Source organism: Sparus aurata, chromosome 2, assembly GCF_900880675.1.
Source record: "Sparus aurata chromosome 2, fSpaAur1.1, whole genome shotgun sequence".
Taxonomy (NCBI): Eukaryota; Metazoa; Chordata; class Actinopteri; order Spariformes; family Sparidae; genus Sparus; species Sparus aurata.
The window spans coordinates 12,740,843-12,750,332 of record NC_044188.1 but is presented as its reverse complement, the minus strand read 5'-3'; the positions used below and the strand labels follow the sequence as shown (position 1 = coordinate 12,750,332).

The following is a 9,490-nucleotide window of genomic DNA, read 5'->3' as shown; positions in this document are numbered from 1 at the left end:
CTTGACCTGATATAGATTTTTTTAGGTGAGCCTTGTTTTAGGTGGTTAATTTCGCTTTTTTGCTGAACCCCGTTCACTGCAGTACAAAGCTGAGCATCTGGGCTGGAGCGGCTCTCTACTTCTCCAAACTGAGGCTGCGCTGATCGGTGATTACGGTAGGAAACAGATTGACTATAGATATGTACTTTATATGACCCCACTTCAAAAACCCGAACTATCCCTTTAAAATGTCTTTTATTTATGTTCTTTGACCGCACTGCAACAGGCTTTAGAAAGAACAACGCAATGTAGCAATCATGCAGCCAATTAATGTTCGAGCATCTTTACACAGCAAGCCAAGGCTGTAGGCATGGAGTTAAATTAGGGAGTAAATCATTTTAAAATGTATCTATTAAAATGTCTTGCCACTATAACGTATTCTCTCCTCCTCTCCTCTGGTCACATTTTGTTCTTCTTCCTTTTGATAGCAATTCAGCATACCAGTGCAAGATGAGAACCATTCATAACATTTTACTTTTGCACACATAGAACTGCAGTACACAATAACTAAAACTGAAATAGTAAAGATAATGCCAATTTGTTAAATGTAACTATCACATTTACTAATGAGTTTTAGGAAGGAGGTGCCTGTCATCACTGGCAATTTATGTATATTAAATGGCATCAAGACGTTTGCCGCTGATCCTTTAAGTCCTATGAATTGAGAGACTGGACCTTCAAGGATCAGTCTTGTTTTTCCAGCACAAACCACATATGTCTAATTGGATTGAAGTCTGGGAAATTTGGAGGCAAAGTCAACACCTTGAACATGTTGTGAACTTATGTAACTGTACCATGCATCAAGGGAAGACTCGATTAGTGTGTTGAGCTTTGCTAACATTGCATCATCTTTTTTCAAGTTTGCTTGTGTGATGGCTATGGCTAGCTGTTCATGTGTCATTTTGAATTAGCCCCCCTTACTAAATTACTGTCTTTTTGCTAACATTTATTGGTGCAGCTAAAGGCACTGTAAATTGTTAACGATACATTCAAGAGAATGTGTGACTGCTGTTCAGCAAATACAATTGAAATGTCGTTTAGATAATGCCCAACTAGAATGGTTTGTAATCTACAAACATCACTGGCAAATGTTAACTCAGTGTAGTCTGTTATGCTATTGTGGTGTATTTGGGCTTGTAACTAAAGGACATTGAAAATACAATGAAGGAAAAAAGCACAATGTTATTGACAATGTTTTAATCAAAAACCTGATCCAGGAGGATTATATGTAGAGTAGTTAAGTTTCCAAGTGGGAAACATGCATTTCAATGGTATGGCGGGGTTCTACTTTAACCCCACAAAACAAAACAAAAAAAGGTGAAAATTGAATTCTGCAGTAATCCAATGACTTCAAAGAAACAAAAAAAAAAGTTGAGCAATACAGTTAAACCTCTCTGTCTCAGACTTCACCCTCCCTGTAAACACCATTGCAAGACTGACTCTACCAAGCCAAAATGGCCCTCTTTTAAAACCAAAAAAACCCTCCCCTGGGCATATCCACTTTTACAGAATTAATAGAATAATGATATTAACTGGCGGAGGAAACATTCTACAGGCGGTTTAAAACGTGAGTGTGTTTTACACATTAATTTACCTTGTTATCTAAACATTTCCCCATTAACAAAACAAATGATTTGGCACACGATCACCATGAAAATAATAAAACATTTTTATTAATGGTCCCTGGAGATGCACGTCCCGCTCTTTTTAAGGGTGGAAATGTTTTCCCCCCGTTTTGCCTGCATGGCCGAGGACAAGGTGAATGTAAAGCATTTCATCCAATTGTGAGTGTGTACTGATTGTGTGAGTCTGTATGTATCCAGCAAAGCTGGACAAACAAGTATGCACCCTTGATCACGGTACTAAACAGTTGGATGGTAATGGAATGGATAATTATGGGATGTTTTTAACTCTGACGTAAACGGGTCAGAGAGCCATGTGGCAGGTGTGGGTGTGTGTGTGCACATGTGTGCATAAGCACGTGAGCTGCTCCGTCACAGAATCCTATGGAATTTCCAAAGTGAAACCTATGGGATTACATGTGCAACCCAGGGATCACATGTGAAACTCATTGGGATCACATGTGAAACCCATTGGGATTATATGTGAAAATATATTGCATGTTAAATATATCAAAAAGTCATCAATCAGGCCTCACTGATTACTGTATAAAAACACACATTTCGACTTTATTCACTGACTTTGGTGACACTGGATCATACTATATGGATTAAATGTTTTCTGGTTTTTACTCCAATGTCCTCTGGCTGGTCTGCCTGAACCATCAGTGATGTACAGAGTTTGCTGATGTAGTTGGCTGTACTTGCTGCTAAAAAAACACTTACAGCAGCTAACGGTACCAAACACAAACTCTGAGACTAACTGTAGCCAGTTTGACAACAGAAAATTCAGTAGGGAGGTGGTTTACAGAGTGTAGCTGCTGTTAGATGGTGTTACAAGTTGGCTCTGTCCTGTAACAAAAGAAGAAACTTTACCTTGATAGGCTATTAGAGGGACACAAACATCACTTTGAAGTGCTTTAATTTGGCCAAACTACAAATTCACAACATGTGCACATCTGTAATGAGTATCATTAGTCTGAAGAGTGGATTGTTGAGTGTGTCATATGGTGTTTGTAAAAGTAAGAATGTGAATATTATACATATGGAAAGCTGGACTTTCCATGAGGTCTGGCTTGGTGAAGGAGAGAGAAATAGAACATGGTCTGCAGTCATCTTAAATGCAGGTGAGCCAGGTGGTACAGGTTTGCCACATCTTCCCTGACAAATCACTCCACTCCATTTTTACAGGAAATATGCAAATAGCACTCCACCATCCATTTCATGGGGACTTATATCCATGTAAAACCCTTTTGAATCCCATGTAAACCTGTCTACTTTATGTGAAACTCATGTAAAATCTTGCAGACAGAAAGACGTGTGGGTTTATACAAAACATGTTTTTCTAAAATTTCCTCTAAAAGGTTTTCTCCAGTTAAACACGGATGAGAGCTTGGACTGCAAGCTGTCATGTTAGAGGGTTAAATGTTTTACATGGGTTTAATATGGCTTTCACATGTAATCCCATAAATTTCACATGGGAAAGACCATGAACATGTTATCTGCTGGTGTTCTCTACATGTGCTCTAAAGAGAACCACATATCATCACCTGTAGTACCAAAATTTCCATGTGCTCTGAAACACATGCAAATAGAATAATATTTATAGTTGTCCATTTCTCTCTCTCTCTCTCTCTCTCTCTCTCTCTCTCTCTCTCTCTCTCTCAAAGACAAAATAACACATTATTCAGCATGATTTTGGTGCTCCCTTCCCCATCATATTCTTTTTTGTATTCTTCTCTGGTTTCAGTAAGATAATATAACATTTTGGAATAAAAATACAAATGAGCAGTCCAAAACTTGAAGCCAGAATAGCAAATATCTCCACAGCTACGCTGAACTTCCCAGGAGAGCTGACATATGCTGGGATAAAAGTGATCCATACTGCACAGAATATCAGCATGCTAAAGGTGATAAATTTTGCTTCATTGAAATTATCCGGCAGTTTCCGAGCCAGAAAAGCAAGAATAAAACACAACATAGCCAGAAGTCCTATGTACCCAAGTACAGCCCAAAAGCCTACAGCTGAGCCCAGAGCACACTCTAAGATGATTTTATCCTTGAATATTTTAAAATTCTCAAAGGGAAAAGGAGGAGAAATTGTTAACCAGAGGATGCATATGATAACTTGTACAAGAGTGAAACCCAGGACACTGAGTTTCTGCTGTGCAGGCCCAAACCATTTCATCACATCACTACCTGGGAGTGTGGCCCTGAAGGCCATTAACACCACTATTGTTTTCCCCAGAACACAAGAGATACAGAGGACAAAGGTGATGCCGAATGCTGTGTGTCGCAGCATGCAGGACCACTCAGAGGGCCGGCCGATGAAGGTCAGAGAACACAGGAAACACAGAGTCAAGGAGAAGAGCAGCAGGAAGCTCAGCTCAGAGTTGTTGGCCCTGACAACAGGAGTCTGTCTGTATCTGAAGAAAATGAATGCTACAACAGCAGTCATGCATGTTCCAAAGAGAGAGGCTGCAGTGAGCAGTGCTCCCATAATCTCTTCATATGAGAGAAACTCTGCCTCCTTCTTTACACAGGCATCTCTTCTCTCATTTGACCAGAACTCAGGGTCACATCGCACACAGGTGACGGAATCTGAAAAAAATTATATTGAATCAGAGGACTAAAAATAATGATTTCAGATTTCTTTTAATCAAGAAGGTTTTGAGACATGCAGAACTTCACCTCTGAATGACAATACCGACAGAAGTTTCGATCCTTAATAGAAGAAACCAAGTTTGCGTTCTAACTACTTTTGATTTTATCTTTATATTTCACCTTAAAACTGTTTACCTTGCCTTATTTGGTGTCATTTCTTTCAGCACAACCTCACATGTGTGACTTCATAGTTATTTTTTCATTTTGACATACAGTATTGACATATTTGACCTTAAACCACACAAAAACATAAAATCCGAGTAGGAAAAAGATAGATTTTTTACTGTGACAAACACACGCATGTTTAACGAACCATTTTCATAACTGAGATTGCAATATAAATTGTTATTTTCTGAATGTGTATATGAGTTTATTGAAATTTACCAAATTATATACATCTATTTACAAGAAAATGCAGGCAATGCCTCAGGCTCAGGTTTCCCTCTGCTCCCAGCACAAAGAAGAGCTGCACTGTCTGCTCCACATTCAGTAGTCTCCTTATTGTCTTGACACATAAAACAAAAAAACGACCACACTAAACACTAAACATATTATACTACACACTAAATATACACTGCAAACACACTAAATGTCACAAATCTATTAAGTCTCAAAACCGTATCACTTATGCTGTCTCTCTTTCGCCTCTGTCACTCCCACAACTTTCCCCTCTTCCTCAGCAACCAAATGCCATGCGTTTACATATCGTTTTTTGATTGGTTGATGTGGTGCATTTTTACACCAAAAGGAAAGGGGGTAGCCATGTTTTTTGTTGCCTTGCAAGCACTTTCTGTTTGCAAGCACTTTCCTTTGAATAGCTAGTTTTACTGTTTCTTCTTGCACTAAAAACGCACCAAACATAACAACAATATTCAGGAAAAAGCATGGCGTAAATTATTTATTATAAGTCTGGTTTTACTTTTATTTCATTTAAAAACTGGTATATAGTTTGTGGACCGCACTTTTGACACAAGTTAAAACAGAGACTCAGCGAGGCTAGATTTTGAATAGAAGCAACACATTATCACTAATAATTGAGTTAATTATTAAAAATGTCAATTGACAATTTAATTTATTTTAATTTATTTTATGTTATGTTTATATTGTGGTTTTCAAAAAAGGAGAAAAAAAAAAAAACACTGTCAATGCATTTTTTTCACAGTTTCAGAATATGTCACAACAATTATGCTGACAATTGTTTTCTTTATGCTGCAGCAATTAAGGTAGCTGATTTCATGCTTATGTATCAGTATTTTTTTAGGACATTTTGTCTTGATCTATTTTTTTTTACATATTGTTTTGGTTTTGCTTAAATAGTCATGAACATGACAATTTAAATGTTGATGTTTGATCTTGCATCAAATATTACTACACCTGTGGCGTTGCTTATTTCTCCATCGGCACATCTTAAACAGTCATAGCAGCAGACAGGCTTTCCTTTCTGCAGGACCTTGCGAGTTCCTGGTGGACATTTCTCACTGCAAACTGACAAAGGCACCTACAGGGACAAGTAGACAATGACACTTTGACAAGATACTGATTTTGCAAGAATCAATCAATAATTTGAAGCATTGGACTCAAACATTGTAATACAGCGACAACAACTGAAAACATATGCATTAAAAACAAAAAATTACCATTTGCAAATACAGTTTTCACATGGTATCTTACCTGTAGTGAGTTCTTGGCCCAAATTAAAGACTTATTTTGCAGAGTCAGCTGTTTCTCTGCAGGTAAAGATGCATCATAAAGGCCGACTCTGACAAACTCCACAGTACCATTTTCTGTTGGCTGCCAGTTGATAATTTCATACTTTGCAGCCGGGTCTCCATTCTCATCAAAGTAAACCTCATCTCCTTCCTTTGTTGTGAACCGAATCTTTCTTATGTGCTGTAAAATCTAAGAAGATCAATGTAAATCAATATCTGACAAATGTCTTAGCAATATGAATAACTGTAAAAAGAAAAATAAATCTATATTGAAAAATCAGTCTTAGGTGTTCAACTCACCATAAAATGATCTAGCTGCACCTTGTTGTTACATGTTTTGTTACAGCTGAGGATATTATGAAGTGCATGGGCCATAGGCATACACTCCTTTATAGACATTGTAAAAGAGAGGCATGAGTGTCATATCAGTATATGTGTTTTTCACTTCAGTCACATCTTCATGTCCAGTACATTCTCTCTGATTTTTCTACTGATGAATTTAATTGCATGAATTTACAGCTAAATAATTTTTCCCAAAACTCTGTAAACAATTCATTACTTGATGAATTGGGGGCTTCACATCCAAAATGAACTCTCTCATGCCACTGACATGTGCATTGGGGATGAATAGGCTATAGCACCATCCAGAATATGATGCTTATCCCGGGCTGTAGTTGGGAATCAAATATCCAGCTCTCAGTACCCACCCACTGATACCCAGTCAAGTTGTGGTAAGACAATTCCTGTATTATCACATATAAATCCATGGGGGAGAGGAAAGTGACAATCACCTTTGAAGTGGAAGCCTTGATAATGTCAACTATCTGCTGTAATTTCTCTGGTTGATCTGTTCGAATGAAAGAGGCAGAGTACTCCAGACAGATACCCAGCTGCGGGCAGTTTCTATGAATGTTGGCCATGCCATTATTACCGTAATCATCATTTGTTCTAATACCACCAACCCAAGTCCAACCAAAGTACTTGACCAACTGTGCCAGGGCTCTGCTCTGGTAGTAGTCACTGGGTATTGTTCTGAGGAATGATGGGTACTTGGTTTTATCACTGAGGCAAGCACAAGTTGCAACATGGCCGATCTAAAGACAAATAATCAATATCCCAAGATGATAAAACATTTACAATGCTGAATATGATTTGGATGACTTCCACTTTATTTGACTGTTTGGAAGAAATAACTAATAATAATCAGATCATGACAATTTAATGTATGCAAATCTTACCCACCAGTGGTATATGAAAAGGTCCGAGAAGAGTAGATATTGCCATGCCAGGAGAGGAAACTTGTTCCCACAATATTAGCCTGAACTTGGGTACATGTTGTGTCAGACGATGCAAATGCCACTTCATCTCTAGTAACAGAGGCCAGTGCAACCCTCACACCTCTGGCAATGGAGGTACAATCATCATAGAACTTGTAGCCCAGAATGATGCCAGGCAGTAGGTCTGTGCTGTTATAATCTCCTCTAATGCAAAGAGCATAGCCTGGGCATACTGGAACCCTCTGAAATTCAAACTGGATGCAAACAGTTTTAAAGCATTGCAAATGCAACCAAGTTGAACAATGAAAACAACATCATAGTGAATAAATAAATTCAAGCATTTGACAGATTGTTAAAACATAGGGAATATCTGTCATTTTAAAATGCTTTTAATCAGTCGTTGCTGTTAGGTATTTGAAATGAAAATAACATTGTCCAGTCTTATTTACCTGGTACATTGCAGTGGTTTTGGTTTCTGAATGTAGGTATCCTGTTTGGCTTTCCAACTTCTGTGGAAGTGAAGAAAACCCCCCAACATAATGTCCCCATCCTTAGAAAGCAGCGGGGTCTCTGGATCTCCTCTCCGCCTGCACACTGACTCCTGAGCTTGAGAGAGAGAAATCACCAACAACAACTGTAAAAGTGCCAAGCCCTTCTCTGGCTGCATCTGAGTGGACATCATCACATCTAACAGAGCTAAACCACTGGGTGGCATCACATGCACCTCAGTGTGAATCAAAAGTTTACACTTGTACTTATAAAAAAAGGAACAGTGATGTTTATCCATGTGTGCGTACAGAGTGGGTTGTGAGGAGGGAGGTCCCCGAATAAAAACATATTTTTTGCCATTTTTTTTTTTTTAATTTGAAAAAAAAAAAAAACATGGTGGTGATGGTTGTGGAATCAGTATGAGTTTCTGGATTAGGGTTTTATATTCAAATGTACTTATAAATTATGGTGGTCGCAATTTATTTTAAACTACATTAATATGATGTTATAAGCTGTACTTTATGTCAAATTAAACAAAGAAAATATAAATAATATGGTCTTCAATAAACAGTAAAGAAAAAAGAAAAAATGAAGACAGTGATGTTAATCTATGTGTACTCACCAAGTGGGATGTGAGGAGGGAGGTAACCGAACATCGTTTTTTTTTTTTTTTTTTTGCCATTAGGCTATTAGTGCACTGCAATATGTGCAAAATCATATTATTGTTAAAAAGGAAGATAGTACATTATATATCATTGGTCTGGCCAGCTGGCCCTAAAGCATAATTGTTTGATGACCTGGTAGTGAGACTTAGTAATTGGCTATCTTTCTGGGCCATTTGGGCGCAGTACAAATCAGACTTGCATACAATGTTATCATATTGTTAAGTTAACATTGTGTCATCACAATGACATGTGTATGAATGTGTGTGTGGCATTTTTCTCTTAAAGCAGACAGAGGAGGATAAGCATTGATTAAGAGTCACATTTGTGTCCACCTGATGAACGTCTCCAGTTTTAAGCTCTGTTTTAATCTCCATTAACTCTTCAGCTGTGAATTTTGTCTGTCTGACATGTGGTGATGGGCAGGAGCACATTAGATTTGTTGCTGAGTATAGCCTGTGAAGGCTGATGGCAGCAATAATGAGGCAAGATAGTATTAAAAATAATAATTGTATGTTAATAACTCACATACAATACACAATAAAACAGCCTGTACAACACATAGTTATTAGTAATTAATTTTCATTTTTGTCATTTGGAGTTGTAAGACCAAAAAGTCTCATGTTAGGTATGGATAAGAAATCATTCCTTGTACAAATGAAAGATTCAGTTGAGCTAGTTGTGCTGAGCCCTTGTAGTCAGCAGTCAGAATAACACTTCAGCAGAACCAAGAGGGAGCAGTCTCAACAAAGACATAGCTTTTCACTGCTCTAACGGCCGTACCAATCAGCTCTGCAGCACATTGGAGAGCAAACTGAAAATGTTTTGTCTTTACAAAATTACGATTTTATTTCCTGACCAGAATTACAATAACATTAATAGCTGTGGAATCAGTAAGGAATTCTGGATAAGGGTTGTATATTTATTTGCACTTATAAGTTATATGGGTCGCAATATATTTTAAAGCACACTATCAGATGTAATAAGCTGTATTTTATGTCAAGTTAGAAAAAAATATATAAATAATATAG

At 37.7% G+C, this 9,490-nt stretch overlaps 1 pseudogene; it reads right to left on the bottom strand.

Annotated features, from left to right (window-relative positions):
* Nucleotides 1-3,345: 3,345 nt before the first annotated feature.
* Nucleotides 3,346-8,453, bottom strand: LOC115572220 (extracellular calcium-sensing receptor-like; annotated as a pseudogene).
* Nucleotides 8,454-9,490: the final 1,037 nt, after the last annotated feature.